Below are 22,676 nucleotides of genomic sequence, written 5' to 3' on the forward strand. Positions count from 1 at the left end.
GGTCTCTGGGACAGGATTTCAGAAGTCTAGGTACAGAAGGAATCAGACAAAAGTCATCTGATCACACAGAACCATTGTTTTGACATATTTTATGCCTTTATCTTTATTTCTATCAACAGTTCATATGCCCTGCTGATTTTCTTTTTTCCTAATTAAGCATTACCTTCCCACTAATAACAATACTCCGGTATATGGGTAACAGAAGACCTACTGAAACATTGCTCTAAGAGAGTTTTCGCTGTGATGAGTAACAGGAAACGTTTTCTGGCCAGTCAGAAAGTTTCTCTGAAAAAAAGCACTTTGGTAAGAACACTTGGGTCAGAGGGCAGTGATCTACTTAGGATCGAACTTAAACGGATCCAGCGAAATGGGCCAGGATGGGAGTTGCTGGGTCCTCCCAGAATAGTCTCCGTTGCTGTACTTCACTGCATCCGTTCTGTAAAAAAGAGTGATGAGAGTGAGGAGGCTCTGTGACAGAATTCACACCAGCAGCCGACCCAGGTCGGCAGTGGCTGATGTAACTGGTCCCATCACATTGACATGTGATTGACATCACACTGGGGGGTTCATTCCCAACCACTACCAAATCATTCCTCAATCCACAGTCCCAAAACTCTCAGTATAAAACGTGGTAGGCAGGAGTCCTCTCAGAATGCCAGCTTTGAGTAAACTCTGCCTGGCGTCTTTGAGTTCAAACCACTGGCAAAACCTTTCTGAATCCCTATCTGTTCTATATTGTCCCATAACGCAGACACGCCCCTGAGGGAGTTACATTCCTCAGTCGCCTGGGGTTGCCACTGAGTGGCCTGAATAGGTCCACTTTTGCAGCCCCGCATACAAATAGTCAAGGAGATTAAAATGCCACATTTTGTATGAACTGAAGACATTCCTTCTTCTTTTCACCACCCTGAATAGGGAACCGCACGCCAGCGTCGTCTCTCTCGTTGTCTTTCCCTCATCAGCGGTCCAGTGTCTGTGAATACGAGAAAATGCACATACGCTTCTGAATGCATACATGTCGCTTGACAAAAAAAAATAATAATAACCCCCTGAAATGTAATTACCACGTTAAAAAAAATGCACCCAGTTTGCAGAGCCTATCACATCTCGCGCCTCGGCCGCGCAGCTCCCCCGACACTGCTGCTGTTGTGTCAGACAGTGGCAGTGTTGAGCCCCGGAGCCAAGCCCGCGGCAGTCCCCGCGGCCGCCCAGTCTCCGCGCCGCGGACTCGGGCGCGCAGAGCCACTGGGCCGCGAGGGCGCCGGGGAGCGGGAGGGGCGCGAGGGCGGCGAGGGGTCTCCGATCCGCCTCCACGAACTGTTTTCCTTCACCCCCGGCCCGAGCCCCACTCCCTCCCATGGATCGAAATCCACAGAAATTCACTGAGGGAGGGTGAAGGGAGAGAGGTCGCTCGCAGGTTCCTGGCTGTGCCTCCCCAGGTCTCAAGTCGGGGAAGCGGCCCCCCGGTCGGCTGGGCGAGCGGTGGTGTAGGGTGCCCGCACCCCTGCCGAGGCAGATCGCGGGGTGGCGGTCCCCGCTGGGCTCTGCCGCGAGGCCGCTGCGATCCTCCCCCTCCCCCGCCCGCGCCCTCCCCCTTCCTTTCAGTAGGACTCCGGGACTCGAGAGAGGGCGCGGGAGGCAGCCACTCGGGCCCGACCCCACTCCAGCGCTCGCCGGGGACGCGGGCGGGTGGCGAGGGGACGCGGCGGGGCGCGGGGCGGGCGCGGCCATGGAGCGGCGGCGGCGGCGGCGGCGGCAGCACTAGCGACCGCGGGCAGACGAGCGGGCGGGCTGGGCCGCCCGGCGCCGCGGACCGAACTGCACAGCTCAGCAAAAGCGCCCTCGCCCTTCGCGCGCTGCCTCCTGCGAGCCCGAACCCGGCAACATTTTTTTTTTTTTAAGGCTCCAATCCATCCTTTGAAGAAAAGGAAAAAAAAAATAGCATTGATTGGATAGACTGGGATATATATATATATATATAATTTGGGAGGGGGGTTCCTGCTAAAATTAGCCGGGCCCGCGGCGCGCGGTGTGCGAGTGTGTGCGTGCGGGCGTGTGTGTGTGTGTGTGTGTGTGTGTGTGTGTGTGAATGTGATTACTCCAGGACTCCTCGGGCTCCGGAGACGCCATTTTCCCCCTTGATATCTCTCTCTGTAAATCGGTGGCGCGGCGGAGGCGGCCGCGCCGGGCGGGAAGCGCGGGGCCGGCCGGGGCGCCCGCCGCTCGCCTCCGCCTCCGCGCGCCCGGGGGCCCCGGCGCCCCCCGAGCGAGGGCGGCCCGCCCGCGGCTCGCCGTGTGACAGATGCTCATCGCCATGGAGTTGCCGCAGCAGCACCTTCGGGGGCTCGGGCGAGCGACGGGAGCCGGGATCTGAGCGAGCGCCGGGGCCAGCGGAGCCGGAGCCGTGGGTGAGCACGCGCAGCGACCTTGGCCCGGGAGCTCGGCGCCCAGCCTCCCGCCGCGCCGCGGGCCCCCGCACGCCCGGGGCCAGGGGCGGTGTGTGTTCTCTGCGTGCAAAAGTTAACGCTGCCTCGCCGGGGCTTTGACTTTGCACCGGCGGGAACTGGGAGACCGGGCCGAAGGGGCGGGATGCCGGTCCCGGCGAGGCTGCGGAGGATGGGCGCGATTCCGGCCAGCCGGCCGTGGGCAAAGATGCTGGCTCATTTGAAGTGACTCGGTGGTGGCGGCGAGGGTGGCAGCGTCGGGCTGAAGGTCTGGGACCTTACTGAGTTTGGCCTAATCTGATCCCCCCCCCCCCACTCCGCCCCGGCCTTCCCCCTCCCCCCGCCTTTTGCACCCTCCCTCCCTCCCTCCGTCCGGCCGCCGACTGCTGGGGCTCGCGGGTTTGGCGTTGGTGGAGTGGACTCAAGAGGGGGAGGGGGTAGGGAACCGGAGTGGGAAGGCGGCAGGATATTTTTTTTCCTCTCTCTTTGTAACTTGCAGGTTAAGTGGAGCTAGAGAGCTACATTGTATCTAGTTGGATTTTGGGGGTGGGTGGGTAGGTTGAGGGGGCGGATGTATCAGAATCTAACGTGTGGTTAATAGAAAGAAGAACAGGGAAGAAGTGGTCCAGCCGGCGAAGGTTGGTGTGTGCTTGTGTCGTGGCTCTGTGTTAGTCTTTTTCTTAAAATCTTAATCAATGGATCTGAGTCTCTCTCGTGCTCTCCGGTTTTGGGACTCTGAAAAGATAGGAATTCCCTTAAAAGCAGACGAATGCCCTTTTTGAAAGCACGCATTGTGTGTGTTTCTAGAGGAGCCGTGGGCTTGGGAATTAACGACAGGCTTTCCCGTTCGGTGGTTTCCAGTGGGAAATAACTCCTGAAAGGGAGCCCTTCAGTATCGATTTATTGTTTTTGTCTTTCAAACCATATCCCTTTGACTACAATACTGTCCAAGAAGTTCCACAGAGACAAAGTCAGGTAAACTGGGCCGGGCAGATCTTTAGCAAGATGGTGATAACGCTGATGCTGTTTTTGGTGTCTGTTTGTGATAGAAGCTTTGTTGGGTAATAGCAATTTCTGATCGGTAGAGCATGCTGGCTCTACAAAAATAAGTAACTACCGAAATGCTGTCTTCCAGTCCCCATCCCCGACAGGCTGCACACACCCCTCCTCCCACAACCCACACCAGTTACAATTCTGAAATAGGATCCAACTGGAAATATTTTCTTTGGAGATCGGAAAGTTGTGCAATTGGAAGTACGAGATGAGGCTAGAGGTACTGCTGGTGTGGGGAGGGGGTTCTTATTGCCCGTTGATGCTGTATTTATTCTTTATGTGTGTCTATGTGGGTTCTGAAGGTGTATATATTGGTCTAAGAGGACTGTTGAGGGAAGGATTTCCGATTCATTTCCGCTTCAAATAAACTGTCCTGATAATCTCATGGTTGACATCTAATGCTAAAAGGCCAATTTGTGTGTCTCTTTATCCCCGCAGAAGCTCTCCTCTGAAAGGGCAGTTTATTTTGGAATTCTACCACAGCTACTTTTTCTTTCAAGCCTCTGCATCCCCTCCACCACTATCCACACCTTTTTTAAAAGTTAGTTGGAGTCCATGCATGCATGGTCTTTATGGAAATACTAATATTACTTGTTTTCCTCTTACATTATTTTTTAAAATTCTGTTCCTTTTCATTCTTTTACTCTTCATCCTATTTTTCCTTTCCTGTAGTTTTGTGCAAAATCTAACTTTGTAAAGTTATTATTGCCAAAACTGTCCAGCAGTCTTGCCCCATCTCGTGCTATCCTGTAGTTTACACAGGTAGGTCAGGTTGCCCTTCCCAGCCTGTCTTTATCCTCAAAACATGTGTGTAGGTGTGCACATGCATGCTCATGTGTTTTGGAAGGGCAGGAGTGGGCTCAGAAAGAACATGGAGAGGAGAGGAAAGGAGAGGAGAGGAAGGGTGTTGTTCTATGTGGCCACATCTGCAACACTAGGGCCAGACTAGCAGGCTCAGAGAGAGTTACCCTCACACAGCCCAGTTGGATGTTGTCTGGCTGGGATGGGGAGGTGGAGCCAACTGTCCAGGGGCGTGTGAGGGAGGAGAAAGTTTGTAGAACTTTAAAATGTAGCCAGTTTACAATCCTTGGTCACTCCTTCCCCTTTCTCCTGCTTTCTGTGACTTCTACCATTCCAAGACTCCTGAAGTGAGACATTATCTCTTTTGCTCTCACTTGGAAGTCCCAGTGAAGTTGAAGATGCAGTATTGTCCTCTGTACTTAATTACTTTGCCTGCTACCAAAGAAGGGCTTTAGGGCAGATCAGAAGAGTGTGGCTAAACACAGAGATTTGCCAACTTCAGGGAATGTAGCCTGAGAAGACAGGAGACCAGGTATGCAGAAAGTGCTGCTTTGCACACCATCTCCCCTCCCCCATTAAGAAAATAAAAGTCTTAGTCTTGGGAAGTTGAATCGGTGTTAGAGCTGGGCTCTGGGAACTGCTAGCCACTATAGTAATCTGAGCGGGGGCAGAGGGGAGGAGGTGGTGAGTGAATGCTATTGGAAGCCAGAGGAGGAAAGCTGACTTATTTCTGTTAGCAGGGAAAATAGATGTGTCAGTGAAATAAACAAATTGGAGGTGGGGAATGGCTTGTCGTGAATACAAGGATGATTGACTGAGAGGCAGTGATATGGTTTGGAAGGGGCCAGTTATAGCTCGGGAGATAGTATCAACTGCCTTATATGTTCACAAATGGGCTGGGCAAGTGAAGGGGTGTAATCTGGGCTTTTGTATGTTAGCATCAGAGCATCGCAGAGGAAGGCATCCCCTGGCAGGCTGTGTTCTGCGCTTCACGCAGGGAAAGCCTAGGGGCATCCCCGAGAGAACCAAGGAGCCCCTTCGGTGCCGCAAGGACTTCTGGTCCTGTGTGGGCATTATTCATGGTAGGCTACTTTCTAAGTCACTTGGCCTAAAAATGAGGGCTGAGGGCAAAGAGAAAACAGTACTTGGAATCTTTGTAGAACATTTAGTTGAACATGGTCAGTGGGAGGAGGCAGGAGTTTGTTGAAGAAGAAATAAATAGGTAGGTACTTTCCCCTGGATTCCTGATTCCATTTCTGCTGTTATCTCGACTTTCAGTTCCATTAGGAGCAGAATCAATACTTCACTGGCACAAAAATTGTACCTCTAGGAGCGCAGAGTTCTTTTAACCTGGTCATTATTTTTCGTTGTACTTTAGTCTCTGCTCTGAAGTGTCTATATGATATGCAAAAGGAGGAAGATGAGAGGTTGGCTGGTTGGATGGGACATCCTTTCTGGAGTTTGTAGAGACACTGAAACTTGGCTGGGCCTCAGCAACTCAGAATGCCAGTTTTTCCCTTGGAGACTTGACGTTTTAATTGAAACCAGATAGCTATTGAGAGTGGACCTGGCCAATGAGATCTTGTTTTCTTCACTGCTCAGGAATGGAAAATAAATAATTTTTGCTGATGGCATTTCAAGTTGCTTCAGTTTTGTTCCTGCCAGGAGAATGGGATAAATTATTATTAACACATTAACGTTGTCAGAAGTTGCAGTGCCTTAAAAAATGAGATAATGTTACTGAGTTTGCTCAGGGCCCCACTGTGTGGGATCTGTCTCTTCGGGATGGGGGAGTAGGGAGCAGAGACAGGAGGCTGCTCTTGTCCTGAAGGGGTAGCACTGCCCTGAGAAAAGGAAGCTCATAGAGTCCTGGCCACATATCGTTGCGCTTGGTCCTTGGGTTCTGCGAAGAAGGGTACAAAACCGTCCAGTTCCATTGCTATCCTACGATCTTATGGTATACTGTGAAACCTGGTGAGCTTCCCAGGATGTTTTGGGTCAGGATTAAATAAGGAGCTGGCTCAGTGGGTAAAAAATCTCCCTGAAGTGCAGGAGACACAGGAGATTTAGGTTTGATCCCTGGGTCACCCTGGAGGAGGAAATGGCAACCCACTCCAGTATTCTTGTCTGGTGAGTTCCATGGACAGAGGAGCCTGGTGGGCTGCAGTCCATGGGGTCGCAAAGAGTCAGACACAACTGCTCATGCGTGCATGTGCATAAATAAGGAGCCCAGCCATCAGATCTAGCCATAGGTTTGAACTTCATTTAAAATTGTTTCTAAAGGAAACCCTGGTGTTTCACAAACTCTTCATGAACCTGCAGACACTTTTGGGCAGGCAAATGCTTGATAAGTGCAGAAAAGTAAACACCAAGATGCCCACAGAATGTACTGCTTCATGAATTCAGGGGAAAGATGCCAACTTACATTCTTGTTTGACTCTAAGTATTTATGTCCATTTTCGCTTCGCTTTACTACTAGATTCTTATGCCCCTTTAGACACACTGAGTTGAGACAATACCAAGTTTTGGGGGAAGCTGGTGACCTTAGATGACTGAGTCCAACTTAGTGGCCCTTACATTTCACATCCGGAATTTTCAGAATTGGGTCAGAGCAACTTCCCTTTCAGAGTTGGTTTTCTTACCCCCTTAAGCTAGTACCAGATTGAGGAAAGTTTTTTTTTTTTTTTTTTTTAATGGCCGTTGGTGTAGAAACCTGCAGTTGACTTTCTGTCCAGTTCAGAGCAAATAATGCCAGGGTCAGATGGAGAATGTGAGCATCCCTGAAGTCCACAGGATCTCTTGGGAGGAAGCAGCTACCCCTCCCCAGGAGCTGATGATGGGTTGTCATCAGCAGATCCATGAGAAATAAATTACAGGCAAGGCCAGCTGAGCTGACCCCCAGAGGGAAAGGTAGAGGCTTCTACCTTTCCAAATGCTGGGAAGGGAGAAGGGGTGAATGGTGAGCCGATAAGAGTTTCAGAACTTTGCCACTTTGGAAAAATGTTTCTCTGACCCAATATACCTTTTTGCATCAAAACAAACTTTTTTATATCCATGGCACTTTTCTTTTCAAAAGTATCTTTATATCACATTTGCCCCCTTGATTTTCTAAGATGGGAAGCTAGGTAAGCCTTTTATCCCCTTGCAGAAGATGAGGCCATTGATGTGCTGACTTGCTGAAATGACACAAGTTGGTGGCCCACATGGGACCAGATGGCTCTGATAAAGTGTGAAGAGCATCACACCTGAAGTGACAAGATCTGCCTTGGATCTTGTCCCTATTATTTCCCAGCTAAATGTCCCTGCAAAGTTATTTAACCTCTTCGAGCCTCAGTAAACTAATCAGTAAAATAAGGATAAAAGATGCTTACCCTGCCTACTTCACAGGGGTTCTGAGGATTAAATAATACCAGCTAATTTCTATAATTGAACTCTGAGAGGATTTCCACGCTGCCTCCTGGAAACTGGTGTCTGGGATTGTTGTCACCATCGCTTGGAGATTAATAGCTTCTTGGTATGCCTAGAAATGCCTGTAGGGGCCCCTTGTGTTCTAAGACAGTCAGGGAATAGTTGTTTTGTGCTCTTGAGTTGACCAAAGGAAAAAGAAAATGTGTATAGTATATGTATTTCAGATCGGCTGAATTCTTAGATACCTACTTTGCATATATATCTGAGATCAAGAGTCTCAGATAGTATTGAATTTGGACTCAAGGATGCACTAATGGATCCTTGAGTCCAAATTCAATACTATCTGAGACTCTTGATCTCAGATATATATGCAAAGGTATATATGCACTAAGAATTCCTTCTCGTTCTTAACTCTTCAAGTTAAGATGGGAAGGAAAAAAGAAAAAAGACATGGAGACCCACAGAGAGGACAGGTAATGGATGGTGAGTGTGTGTGTATGCGTGTGGGGGAGGGGTTTCCATCAGGGAGTCACGGTGGCTGAGAAATGACAGTCAAGACAGAATTTGTTTCCTCTCTAACAGAACTGATAGCAAGATTGCATCTGTCCCAGCAAACCCAGAAAGTTCTCTCGAATCAGGGACGATCTTCATAGACTCTTCTGCATTGCTCCTCTTTCTCTTTCCCATGATTCCTGGCTCGCCCCGTCCAGCAGCCTGTACCAGGCATGTTGCAGCACTCACCGGTGAACCTCGTTTTATGCAGCACACATAGGCCCCTGTTCCCTTTAGACTGATTTCCTTGTTGGCCCTGAGCACTTGTACACTTGTCCACCTCAACACTTCTGCTCCTTCTGTGTCACCGCCTTCTCTCTGAAAGTGTCCCAATTGGTCCCTTTTAGCCAGAGTGTCTACCTCTTAGGACACCTGACCAGCTCTCAGCTCTTCACCGCCATTTCCAGAGCATTTTAGGACTAAAGCACTTGCTGGGCCTCTGGCTTATACTGCTTTGCTCTTCGTTGTCACTCACCTCTTCAGGCTGTGAGTCCTTGAAGGATGAGGCCAAGGTTGCCCCCACAAAGTCCTACTTATGAATGATTTCTGAGAATGAATGAATCACAGAATTTATGCAGTGATAGAATATTAAAAGTGAATGTTGTTTAAGATACATGAAAGCTCTGCACAGTGAAGCAACACAATGAGGCTCTCTTAGACAAAGTGAATAATAAGCACTTATGTCAATGACTTTTTATATTTTTGGCTATCTTTCAGGGGCAGTCACCCACTCTCAGTTATTCCCTCAAAGCCTGAGAGTTAATGATGCTTTACTGCCTGTACATCCTATCAGTCAGTGATTCACTTATTCATTCAATCATCAAAATATTTATTAAGTACCTACTAGAGCCTGCTTGCCACTCTAGCCCACATAGCTCTTGACTTTCTCTGAAAATTCCAATTGCGTTTTTTGTCCACCACACTCATTTTGGCACTTAACCATGCAATCTTCTTTGTTACTTAAGTCCAAGTGCTTCTCACTCCTTGGTGACTGAGTGCGCCTAGCTGCTGTGTAAAAGAAGGCTGAGCAGAGAAATGCACTCAGAAGGGAAAGTTCTGGGCTCTGGCTCCTGCAAGACTGGTAGCAAGCTGGATTGGCCCCCGGTCAGCACGTGGTATAGGACAATCTTTTCTGCTCCTTAGCTTGAGCCACGGTAAAGAGAAAGAGTTTGGATTATTGTGGAGGAGGGGCCCCTTCTGAAATTCTGTGACTCTGTAGGCAGAAGTGTCCCAGGAATTTTAAAGGTTTCTTAAAGCTCAGAACTCCTCAACCCCATTTAATGGCACCCCAACAACTGTCTACATTACTCCCACTAAGAAATCATGACCTTTGCTAAGTGCTTGCTGCGAGTGAAAGTTACAGGAGGAGACATGGGACCAGGAGAAACCCAAAGAGCCAGACTTGGGGCCACGGAAAGAAGAGGAGGGGATGATTAGTTAAGTGTAAAGAAATACGATAGTGAATAATATGGAAGGAAGAAAAGGATTGATCTGGTATATCTTTTGAAAACTGGCCCCTGTTGATGAAGTGACCAAATTGAGAGAAGGGAAATGGCTTGTCTCAGACAAAGCAGACAAAGATGGCTTCTGGAAAATCTGTACTGTATTCCCTTTCTGGGCTTTTTGCTTACTACTTCCTGTGCCCAGTAGGCATCTGGAATCTCTGCTGTGGTTGCTTTTGGACCTCATGGGTCTAGGGGGCTAGGCATTGTTTTCTTGTGTAGACTCGGTTGGGCATAAAGGTTAAGGCTATGGCTGTGCTCTTGGGATGTCAGTTCAGTCTTCACATCAGAGTCTGCCCTTTCATGGCCTGTGTTCAATAACAGTGCGTGAATTGGTTTGCATGCATTTTGAGATAAGAGGGACAAACTGACCTGCAGTTTGTCCAAAGCCAGAGGCCTCTGAGGTTAGGGTTGGGGTGGAAATAGGAAAATTGGGTTTTGACCTGAGTTCAGCAGTCATTCTGAGTCACCTAGGAGCACACTGTTTGAGTATTTAGGACCAGCAAGGCTCTACAAGCTACTGAGATGCTTCAGTTACTTTTACTCTAGGACTTGGGATATGAAAAAAAAAAAAAAAAAGGCAAGCAACTCGATTAGTCTAATTAGGTAAAAAGAAATATCTTCATTATTCCTTTTATTTGTTAAAGATTGCAAGATCTGTCAGTGGAAAGACTGGGCTTGGGGGGTTTCAGCTTGGGCCTGGAAAGATGTAGATGCTGGAGATGCTAAATTTGATGAATCCAATGTTGTAGCCTGAGAACTCCCATTAGAGGCAATTGGGGCACAGTTGTGCTTGTAGCAAAATAATAAACTCTGGGTGGCAAGTCCCTTGCAGTTGTTGGGTGGTATGTCTGTGACCTATTGTTATTCGAGCAATGAGAGCTTTGACTTTTTTTTTTTTAAAGTATTGATTCATAATGGTGACTAAAAAGGATGATTTGATGTGAAAGCCCTGTGGGCCTTCTCTCTGCTCATTATTTTGTACTCTGGAGCTCAATTACAGTTGGGTTTTGGATCCACAAATGTTTGTTAAGGTCTCAGCATTGTAGTTTGTGCCATTGTTCTTGGCAATGTTGGGTGAGAAAGGTCTGGTATGAGATGGGGCTTTTGCCCTTGACGAATGGACAGTGTATCTCAAGAGACAGGCTTAGCTCAAATGGAAAGCATCAGTCTGCAGCCAAAGTGGGAGCATGATGTAAGTGGAATTAGCTATTTGGGTGATCAGGGATAAAGTACAGTCAGGGAAGGCTTCAAGAATGTTGTGGTTTTAGGTTTGATGGTAGAACTGGAACCAGGGACCATTCTTGGTGTCCCAGTTAGCTTTGGCACAAGAGCAGAGATGGGACAGAGTTTGAATGTGAATTTGGAATTGCCACCAGGAAACAGACGCTAATTATGATCATGTACTGCATCTGACAGGAACAAGGAGGCCCTGATGCTGAAGGTCCAGCTGGCTGATATTGAGCCACAGGTCACTACAGCAGGCATCTTGCTGGTCTGAAGTCTCCTTATAGCAGCGGGAAGAATGACACTCAGGGCCCACTAAACTGGACCCATTTAAACAGGAGTATCATAGACTCTGATGGGTGCTGTGGGGACCCCAAGAGATGGAGAGGAGGTTGTCTCTGTTTTCAATCTGGTGGAAGACTCTGTAAGAACTCATTAAAAACCAGTGGAGGAGTAGAAGCAGGAGATGGTCCTCTAGGGTTCTGTGGAGTGTCCGTCAGCAGAACAGATGGGGTCGGGTTCTGTGGGGAAGGGGTCAAGGCTGTGTCTCCCATGCTGAGATGGGAGCCATGACTGGAGTTTTCAGAATGTGAGGCGTGTAGGTGTGAGGAGTAGAGGTATGTGCCAGTTGGAGGAATTCCACACATGCCACATGCAGGAAGATCCTGGCATCTGACTGTCCTGCCCACTACTAGTCCTGTTAGCCACCAGCTCTTCAGTGTGGAGTTCAAAAGAGGCATCTTTAGGACAAAAAAAATAAAAGTATGTATAAGCATTCAGAATGGAATCAGCCACTTAGAGGAACAAAAAAGCTCTGTGACATGGGTCCTCATTTCCAGGAGTTTAAAACGTAATTGGAGATAGACATGTTCAAATTTCAGTAACAATGCAATATTTAAATGTCAGTTCAGGATAGCTGAAGGAGAAATATCATAAAGGACAGGAAATGGAGCCAGTATTTGTTTACTCTCTGGTATGCCTAGCATCTCCTTTGTGGCAGAAGTGCAAACGTCTAAGTGTCAGGTTACACTTTACATTCAAATGACAATGAGCAAAGCAGTTTCGAATCAGATGGTTGAGAAGTCAAGGAATTTGAATTAAGACTGAATAGGTAGTGCGGTCAAAATTAAGGGGCCTTGAAAGAAAGACCAGGGAAGTTATTATCTGTTCAATTATTCAGTTTAGCTGCGTTGCCCTCAGGTAACTCTACCATTTTCATCCCCAGTTTACATGTGATGTGGTGGAGGATCAGAGTTTAAGTGACTACTCATGCTGGATATTTAAAGACTTGGGGGCATTATGCTAAGTCACTTCAGTCGTGTCCGACTCTGTGCGACCCCATAGACGGCAGCCCACCAGGCTTCCCCATCCCTGGGATTCTCCAGGCAAGAACACTGGAGTGGTTTGCCATTTCCTTCTCCAATGCATGACAGTGAAGAGTGAAAGTGAAGTCTCTCAGTCGTGTCCGACTCTAAGCAACCCCATTGACTGCAGCCTACCAGGCTCCTCCATCCGTGGGATTTTCCAGGCAAACGTACTGGCGTGGGGTGCCATTGCCTTCTCCGTGGGGGCGTTATGGTTCAGTGGAAAGCAAATGACAGTTGGGGTCAGAGAGAACTACCTATGTGATTTCAACAAATATCTGTACTTCCATTTTCTTATCTGTAAAATGGGTAAATCTCAGGTTTAAATCAAAGAATAAACTTAACAGTTATTATATACTATTTCCTTGTTCAAAGTTAGGATCATTTTATTTACTATGTGGGTGTCTTCTGTAATACACTTAAACAAAAGATACTGCAATCACAGTTACTTCTTACAGGTGAACCCTGTATATTTAACCTATTTAGGTGCTATTCTGTGTATCTTATTTTTTTCTTTTCCTTGTAGAAGTTGGTGAAGAGATTAGAAGGCTGATGAGAAAACTGATTCCCAGAGAATTTAAGTGCTGTGGCAAGTCAGATGGCAAACTGGTTTTAGAACTCCTGTGTATAAAAATGGGCTTACCTTGTGGGTCAGCTGGTAAAGAATCCGCCTGCAGTGCAGGAGACCTGGGTTCAATCCCTGGGTTGGGAAGATCCCCTGGAGAAGGGAAAGGCTACCCACTCCAGTATTCTGGCCTGGAGAATTCCATGGACTGTATGGTCCATGGGGTTACAAAGAGTCAGACATGACTGGACAACTTTCACTCATGTGTAAAAGTAGCTAGGAGTGTTTGGCCAAAAGCTAGCATCACTTTGTTTTAGAGACATCATGATCTGAAAGTAAAAGCACAGACTTTGGAATCATATAAGCCTGAATTTGATTGTAGATCTGGCACAGGTAGTGTGTGCAGAACAAATTATTTGCCTCTCTAGACATTTGTATTTACATTTCCACATCTTTAGTATGAGGGTGTGTCTTTTGCATCACAGGGCTGTTGTCTAGATTAAATAGATAATGCCTGTAGAGACCATTTATTATGCTCAACCCCTTCTCTCACTACAAGTGTGTGCTTTTCTTGACTGCATGGAGAAATGCAGAGAACAGGTAGTACACCAAAACCAGAACTCCACCTTTAAACTGGAGGATTGGCCCAGGCAATGCTGTCGAGACCTTCCCCTGGGGTCCAATACCCAAGGATTCTACCACTGCATTTGTGTTATTGGTTCACAGAGGAGGCACTATTTTTGCAGCTAGAACTGGAACTGTTGATTAACAGTATGTGTTTGGCCTCAGGCCTCGGAAGTTTGATTCTGTCTCTCCCTATCATGGAGATCCCTGAGCACAGAGACCAATTCTTAGTTTTGTGTTATGTTCAACCAGCAAAGGTCCGTCTAGTCAAGGCTATGGTTTTTCTAGTAGTCGTGTATGGATGTGAGAGTTGGACTATAAAGAAAGCTGAGCACCAAAGAATTGATGCTTTTGAACTGTGGTGCTGGAGAAGACTCTTGAGAGTCCTTTGGGCTGCAAGGAGATCCAATCAGTCCATCCTAAAGGAGATCAGTCTGGGGTATTCATTGGAAGGACTGATGCTAAAGCTGAAACTCCAGTACTTTGGCCACCTCATGCAAAGAGTTGACTCATTGGAAAAGACTCTGATGCTGCGAGGGATTGGGGGCAGGAGGAGAAGGAGACGACAGAGGATGAGATGGTTGGATGACATCACTAACTCAAAGGACATGAGTTTGGGTAAACTCCAGGTGCTGGTGATGGACAGGGAGGCCTGGCGTGCTGCAGTCCATGGGGTCACAAAGAGTCGGATACGACTGAGCGACTGAACTGAACAACCAAGCAGAGCTGCAGAGCCTGTAAAAGCTATGAAGAGGTGTGGGGTACCAGCTCTGTCTTTGAAAGGCTTTTGGTTGTCAAGTTGAGGAGAGAAGGCTCAGCACCTGAGAAGGTTAGAGGTGAAGGGACAAGAGAGTTCACCTCATCACCTCCCCATTCTACAGATGTGGATGACGAGACCCTGGGAGAAAAAAATAACTAGCCTAAGTCTACCTGGCTTTCCTGGTGGCTCAGAGGTTAAAGCGTCTGCCTGGAATGCGGAGACCCAGGTTCGATCCCTGGGTCGGGAAGATCCCCTGGAGAAGGAAAATGGCACCCCACTCCAGTGCTCTTGCCTGGAGAATCCCATGGAGGGAGGAGCCTGGTAGGCTACAGTCCATGGGGTCGCAAAGAGTCGGACACGACTGAGCAAGTTCATTTCACTTCACTTCACTTCACTTCACTTCAGGTCTACCTAAGGAGGCCTGGCGTGCTGCGATTCATGGGGTCTCAAAGAGTCGGACACGACTGAGCGACTGAGCTGAACTGAACTGAACCTCGTTCCAAATGGCAGAGTGGGGAATTGAATCTGGAATTCCTGGTTGAATGAAATCTCATTTCCTCCACAGGACAAACTAGGTACAAGAAGAAAGCAACAGTCAAACACCTTCAAAACACTCAAGTTAGTGGATACAAATTAAACTACTCGTATGTGCTTCCCATTGTAAAGGGAGGTGGAGGAGGTTGGTCTCCAACTCCCAAACCTCAGGCTTTACTTGGAATCTGGGAGGAGAAGGCAACATTTGGCCTAATGCCAGTGTGGGTGACACAGACTGTGGGAGTAAATCAAATTCACTTAAAGTTTTGAATACCCACTAAGGTGATCCCAACATGATCTGTCATAAATATCTTATTTTGATCTTCAGTTACTTCTTAACCCTTGAGGTAGGATTATTACCAAGTTTCCAAATGAAGCAAACAGTTTAAGTATAATTCCTGAGAACACAATTACTCACTGGAAAAGAGAGGTTAACTAATCTAAACCCATGACCTCAAATCAGTGCTACTTCCATTCCTCTTTTCAAGAGGAAGCATCGTTTAGACACTTGCTGTGGGACACTTACTGTGTTCGCTGTTCTCTGGTATACGGTAGAGACTCACTTAAAACCCAGCCCCTTCTTTATGGAGTCCTTGGTCTGGTGGGGGAGATCAATAAGGGAACATTGCAATACAGTTTGCCGAATGCTTTGATAGCAGAATGCCCAGGAAAGTGAGAGTAAGACCATCTGTGAGTGTGACTGTGTATATGTGCGTGTACATTTGTACACAGAGAAAATAGGAGAAAAGGAAGGCCCAAGTAGTCTTTATGAAGGAGGTGAAGCGACCCAATTATTGAAGAATGGCTTAGAGAGAAGCAGGCGGTGAAAGAAGACAGGACAGGCCAGCCAGAAGAATTAGGGAATTATATGAAGTTATGCAAATCAGTGGGATTTGGGGGAAGCTGCACCTCGGGACATGCTGTTCTGCAGTGTGCTGGATGGAGTGCTCAGACAGTGCTGCTTGGAGGTGATCTGTGATCAGGAATGTACCATATAGGTGTGTGTGCTTCCATGCTAAGTCGCTTCAGTTGTGTCCAACTCTTTGTGACCCTATGGACTGTAGCCCACCAGGCGTCTCTGTCTGTGGGATTCTCTGGGCAAGAATACTGGAGTAGGTTGCCATGCTCCCCTCCAGGGGATCTTCCTGACCCAGGGATCGAATCTGTGTCTCCTCTGGCTCCTGTATTGCAGGCAGATTCTTTACCCCTGAGCCACCAGGGAAGCCCATGTAACATAATAAAGTCACTGAGTCTGATCTTCATTCTCTGCTGGAGACCACTGCTGTGTTTGCAGGGTCAGAGAGCTGTGTGCAGAGCTGCTTTGCCCTCATTGTTTGAGAGCTGGCAAGGGTTGGATGGTTTCCCTAGTGGCTCAGGGAAGGCCAAGGCAGGAGATGTGGGTTCGATCCCTGGGTTGGGACGATCCCCTGGAGAAGAATATGGTGGCCCACTTCAGTATTTTTGCCTGGGAAATCCCATGGGCAGAGGAGCCTGGTGGACTGTAGTCCAGGGGATCAGAAAAGAGTCAGACATGGCTTAGTGACTAAACAACAACAACATGGGTTGGATTGCTTGATCACTTTATCAGTGTTTATGGAGCTTTCACTCTGTGTGCTTCTGTAGCAGGTAGACTTTCAGACCAGGGCCTGAATAATGAAAAGGCATTAACTCAAGGGGGCAAAAGAGGATCCCAGACACATGTAAAGCCCCTCAAGAGGAAAAGGCCACTTCTGACTCTCCACCTAAATACCTTAGAAGACACGTAGAAAGATGAACGCTCAGCTACTCCAATGCAGAAGTCAGACAGACGATCCATCTCTTGCTGGAATTTGAGAAGGGATTCTTATATACAGCTGATGAGCCTCAGTTGAAAATACAGTTGCTTCCCTATCTGAAGCCACAGAGGCTCACACTCCATCCTTTTACACAGTTTGTCCCTGTGAGATCAGAAACTTACAATTTCTGTCAACAGGAAAACTAGGCCGCCATCAGGTTCTTCTGCATGGCCAACTTTAATAAAACGACCAAAGACTGTCTCTCCCCTGACATCATTATATATATTCTCAAAGGCTACAGCTTTCAGAGAACATAGGCAAGACTGGAGGAGGGAGGTTTGAGAGGAGATTTTGACTACTGGGCAGAGACATTTCCGCAAGGGAAGTTCTGAGGAAGACATAAAGAGTCTCTGCGACAGCGCACTTTGTACATTTCAGCTATTCGGAGTTGTAAAGAAGCTGACGGAAGAATCTGCAAAACAGTAGTTGTAGATGTTTGCTATCAGTGGTGTAAGTGCTTAACACTTCGTTCTCCAGATTTTTTTTTTTTTAAACCCTGATATGTTAAGTTTGCTGTTCTTGTGGTATAAATACTCCCACCACAGCTGATTTTCAAGCTATCAACTTGATACTATTGAAAGTGGAGTTGGGAAGAACTCACATGGATGGGCTCTAATGAGCCCCAGGATACCACTGTTAATGTTTGCGAGGAACTGAGGTGACCAGATCACTGTAACAGCCATAGCTCTGAGAGGAGGACTTGATTGACTTCAAGCTGAATAGAAGGTGGAGTCAAAAACCTGTCTGGTACTTTCTTTGTAGACCAAGGCTGCCTTGCGTGGCTTTTTCCTCAATAGAGCATGAGTAAAGAGGAAGAATGAAACACAAGACCTTAGGGATGAAACACTCAGAACAAGGGCTTCCCAGGTAGGTCAGTGGTAAAGAGTCCGCCAGTCAGTGAAGGAGATGCAGGTTCAGTTCCCGGGTTGGGAAGATCCCCTGAAGGAGGAAATGGCAACCCACGGCGGTGTTCTTGTCTGAATAACTCCATGGACAAGGTGCCTGGAGGGCTACGGTGCATGTGGTCAGAGAGAGTTGCATATGACTGAGTTACTGAGCACCAGCCCTAGCACTCAGAACAGGGAAGAAAGAGTAGTATTATGATATTATTTACAACAGTAGCAAAATAAGGATTTTAGATTGCTACCAGACATGTGCAACAGGAAGAATCATGACCACCCACCCCCTCCCGGGTGGAAAAGTAACAAAGAGAGAGCGTTATGAGATGAAAAAGCATCAGAGTTAGCAGAAAGAGGGATGAATAAAGTAGGAAAGGTTGCAGGGATGCAAAATGTGCAATTGCAAAATTAAACATCCACAGTGAGGTCAACAAGTGCAAAGGGAGGATCAAAGACAAAATTAAATTGGTGTTATGGACCTTAGATTAGGGAAGGCTCTCACATGATGCAAAATAAAGAAATAAAAACAGTGAGAGAGAAAATAAGAGAAATGGAGAACAGAGATTAGAGTTCTAAACTGAGGTAAAAGAAAAAGAACCACTGAATAAAAGGAATAGCTAAAGCAATAATTGAAGGGGATGATGCTGAATTAGAAATAACCTGCACTTCAGATCCAAAAGTCTCACTCTGTTCCAGGAAAAATAAGTAAGATCCACATCCTCATTTTGTTGTTAACAACATTGTATTATAATTAAAAAAATTTCAGTTAGAAAAGCATAAAACTCATTGTCTACAAAGGAAACAAAACCAGACTGGCTTCCATTTTCTCTTCTTTTACTTTGAGTTCTAGAAGATATTCTACAGAGTTTTGAGGGGAAAAAGTTCTGACCTGAGGATTATATGGGCAGCCTACTGTCTTCTGCAATGTAAAGATGAAAGACGTGTCCAGCTTTATGGAATTTGCAGAATAAGGAGCTGAGGTAGGGGTGAGGATGTGGAGTTCTGGGGGAGTTTGGGAAAGGTCAGGAGTGAGGCAGCAGACTCTTCTGATATTTGTCATTGTTTGCCTTTAAGACCTTATGAGTTGTATGTGTTATTTAAAAAACTTATAAGAAGCATGTAGTTCCATTAGAAAAAAAGATAAACGATAATGAGGAAGATCAGGAAGTCATCTTTCCCCCCATTTTATTGATGAGACAGTGAGACTGAAAGAGTCTTATGAGGGCTCCTAGGTGTCAGAACTAGGTCCAGAGTCCACATCTTTTGACTCCTGTTACATAAGCGAAGGGCTGTATCAGTTCTACCAGGCTGACACTTTGGAAAGCACTGGTCAGGGTGATGATGGTCTGAATGTGCCCTGGAAGCAAAGCAGATGGGAGAGGTAGATAATCCTGGGAAGCCCAGCACGAGGAGATTTGTGTATTAATTAATTCAATCAACCAACATTTCTCAAGTGCCCATTATTCACTGGGCACTGTTCTAGGTGTTGGGATTGCATAGATGAACAAAATGCCACTGATGAACGGTAAGGGAGAATTCCCTTTAAATATAAAGTAGTAGTGCTTTTTGGTAAAGTCAGTTGGTAGGGGTAAGCACATAGACCAGGCAAAGCCTAAGCCCATTAGAACTTCTTAGAGGGCTTGGTACCAGCCAGAGTGCTGGGCTTATCCCTGCAGCCACAGATGGGGCTTGAGAATTCGCATTTCCACCAAGTTCCGGGATTAGTAAGAGTTCCCTCAAGGGTGCAGGTGGAGAATATGTTCTAGACTAGAAAAAATTCTTCCGTTTTACAAATCATGGAGAAGAGAGGATGGACTTACTCCCTGGGACTCATCTGGTTCGTGAAGCACACAGAGCCAAGCAAGATTCCCCCTGGCCCTCGGACAAATAATTCTGTAGGCTCACAGTACCTACTCTGGAGTGTCTCATAGGTCTGTGACCGTGCTGGGTGTAATTACACAGTCTAGAGTACGGAAGAGACCTTGGTCTGGTTGCATTCATTGCTGAGATAAGTACGGAGTAAGGAACTCAGATTGACTTGTCTAGCACCTCACTGTTGGGGAAAGGCAGGCCCAGTCTCCGGATTGCTTTCTCGGTGTTTTTCCGCAGCACCCGCCTCCCCGTGCCCCTCTGTTTCCCTGGGACCTGCAGAGTGGTCCTTCCCTAAGCGCATGTTATTGGACCGCTAGTGCTCCTCTCACCTCAGGTCCAGCGATCAGCCACAGACGGGTTAACTGCTGTTGGCCTGGAGGCCTGAGGCAGCACAAAGTGTCCTTTGTGCGCTGCCCACTCTGGAGGAGCCACTGGCTGCTGGAATGTGACAAGGCGAACGGTTTTCACCTTGCTTTTGTTTTCACTTTCGTCTGAGTATGTGCGTGAGCCTGTGCGTGTGCTCACTGGGGTACGTTGGCTGGTGGTGCCAGAAGAGGACTCCCAGTGTTCTCCCAGATGCACCGAAAAAGCTGGGCCTGTGAATCTGGGGTGACAGCTACGTGCTGGGAGAAGGCCAAAGGAGAACAGCGGCTTTGTGTGCTGGTGCAGTAAACAGAAGGTTTATGTCTTTGCTCTTTACTTTTGAAAGTGTCTCTCTTGCATGTGGCCATGAGGGGCATAGACAGTGAACTTCGCAGGGGCCGCCTGCCTGGGTGGATCTGCAGTTGGAGTCGTTTGAACCACAGGACTTTGATGAGCTGTCAGGGGCTAACTCATTTTCATTCAGAAAGAACTTCAGGAAGTCCTCCCTGTGCCCCATCCTGCACTGGGTGCTGAAGCGAATGTAAGTGTTGTATAGCCATCATCGACCTCAGCCTGAGCCTGAATTGCAATCAAGAAAGGAAATAAGATTTGTATCCTGGAAACAATGAGGAGACCATGTATGACTAGTATTTAGTGGCAAGCTCTGCAGTTGCAAGCAGTGTTCAGTCAGGCCAGGGAGTGAGTGCTGTGATTCAGAGTTTGCAATATGTTGTCATGGAGAAGTGAAGACTTAGGCATGACCTTGAAAGGTGGGAAGGCCTGGGGTCTGCTTGTTCCTTTGTCCATTCATTCCTTCATACAACAAACATTTGGAAAACACCAGTTGTATGCCAGGCATTGCCTGCATGGTTGAGAGAGAATATAAGAAGAGATTCTATAAAAATATCAAGGTAGAAAGAACTCTGAGTGTGTAATGCTGCTGTGGAGACTGGTTTGACTTGAACAGGGAATGCAGCTTGAACGCTAGTGAGCTCTGAGACTGAATTCTTAGGGTAGATAAGTATGGAAAGTCTGGAATTGGTGTGTTCCTGGATGGGATTATTTGAAACTGCATTATGGTTTCATCTCTACTGTTCATCAGGTAATACTCATGCTGACTTGGTCTGGTCCTTGTGCAACAAGAATCAGATTTCAGCCAAGCCTCTTGATGGTCCCCCTGTCTCTAATATCGGGTTCCCTTAATTTATCTTTCTAAAGCATAGTTTTTACTAATACCCCTTGCCTACTGACATCCTCTACTTAAATGGCTTCCCATTGTCTGTAAGATAAAATCCAGCTCATTAGCGTGCCATCCAAGGATGTCTGTGATATGGCTGTAACTGTTTTTCTCTCACCAGTTCCCAATTGTGCCTCACTTACTAGTCGAACCTCAGCTTTCTCTTTCCTGAACGTAAGTCTGTGCACTCCTGCCCAGGTCCTGCCTCATGCTGTTCTTTCTGTCTTCCATGTGTCCCCTCTTCTCATTTCACTTATTGAAGCCCATCAAGGTCAGATGCTTTCTTGAGGCCTTCCTGTGTATACCTTGCCCAGGAGGAAACCCCTTTCTCTTCCCTTTGTTTCTGTCCATTATTAAAGAAGGTGAAAATCTTCTCTGTTTTGTTTTCCAAGTCTCTTCAAGAGTATAACCTCCTTGAGGAAAAAAACTTGCATATTAATCGTTTCTTAGGATCTTGACTTGAGGAGAACTGAAAGAAAAAATGTTGAATTTTCAGTTTTTGTGCATCTCTTACTATTTGAATTTGTTTTGGAACTTTGTGTCCTATATTCATTAGCTACTGATTTATACTAAATATGAGAAACTCTGAAGTGAATCATTATTTAAATGGAAGATGCTTTCTCAATACTGATAATTCATCTACCTCGTACTCCTATCTATTCCTCTAAAGTTTAGATTTTACCTTCTTTTCTCTCATCACAGAACTGGCAATAGCTGTTGGCCTACTCTGGTTCAAAGGTCCAAATAGATTTAGTTTAGGAACTTTTTATGGAGAATATGTCTCAGCTTTTGCTCTGACCAAAGTATGCTTTGTAGGCAGGTACCAGGATATTAAAACGCTACCCTGGAGATCCCTGTCAGACAGAGCAAACCACTGAACACTGCTGCCAAAGAAGCATGGCTGCCGATTTGTGTGAATCTGATGCCCCAAACGAGACAGGCCTACCGGGCTTGTGCTCAGTGGCAGTACGCAGGGACAGGTTCTCAGGCATCTTGATGCCTCCAACAGCAGTGTGTTATCTGACACCAATAAGAGAGGCCTCAATGAATATTGACTTGAATATGACTTTTTAAAAATTATCTAAGGTTTTGGGCACGTAGGCAGATCAGTCTAGATGAGACAGGAACCTCGCCAATAAAGAAAAGATGAAGCGTCAACTGGTCTAACTGCCCTCCTCTGCTCCTCAGTGGGGCTTTGGCCCTTTTGTAGCATGGGGCCCGGGTTGCTGTTCAGTGTTGACAGCTTTGGGGAGGATGCTCTCACCAAACAGCCGCTTCTTTGCAGAGGTGCTACATTCATTGGGTTTTCCCCCAAGTGGAAGCAGTTGTCAACATGTCTTCCTGCGGGGCTGAGTAGTTCCCAGGAGCTGTTATGTTCCTGGGCCTCTCTGGGGAGCAGGGTCCATGGTGAAGCCCTGTGCCTTGCTGGCTGGCTTCCTCACAGGGCGTCAGCTGAAAATCTACTGATCCCCGAGGGTGGAAGTACCTGCGCGATTTCCAGTTCCTGGCTCTTCTAAATGTGTCTTTGTGGGCATTTCTGGAAACTTCTGGTGGGCACATTTGCTGGTCAAGTCTTTAAAATGATGGTCTCAAAGCTAACAGTCTGGGGTATGCCGCAGTGTCTTCTGCTGAGTGG

The 22,676-nt window shown here is 47.0% G+C and overlaps 1 protein-coding gene across 4 annotated transcripts in view; it reads left to right on the top strand.

Annotated features, from left to right (window-relative positions):
- SETBP1 (SET binding protein 1) overlaps positions 2,225 to 22,676 on the top strand; it is a 405,902-nt gene continuing 385,450 nt past the window's right edge. For 3 of the 4 annotated variants that reach the window (XM_018039462.1, XM_018039464.1, XM_018039465.1), the window contains exon 1: positions 2,225 to 2,408. The gene's annotated coding sequence lies outside the window, so the exon portion shown is untranslated. Of the gene's footprint in view, positions 2,409 to 4,638; positions 4,831 to 22,676 lie in introns of those variants that run through there. The other variant, XM_018039463.1, reaches the window with a different exon arrangement.

Source organism: Capra hircus, chromosome 24, assembly GCF_001704415.2.
Source record: "Capra hircus breed San Clemente chromosome 24, ASM170441v1, whole genome shotgun sequence".
Taxonomy (NCBI): domain Eukaryota; kingdom Metazoa; phylum Chordata; class Mammalia; order Artiodactyla; family Bovidae; genus Capra; species Capra hircus.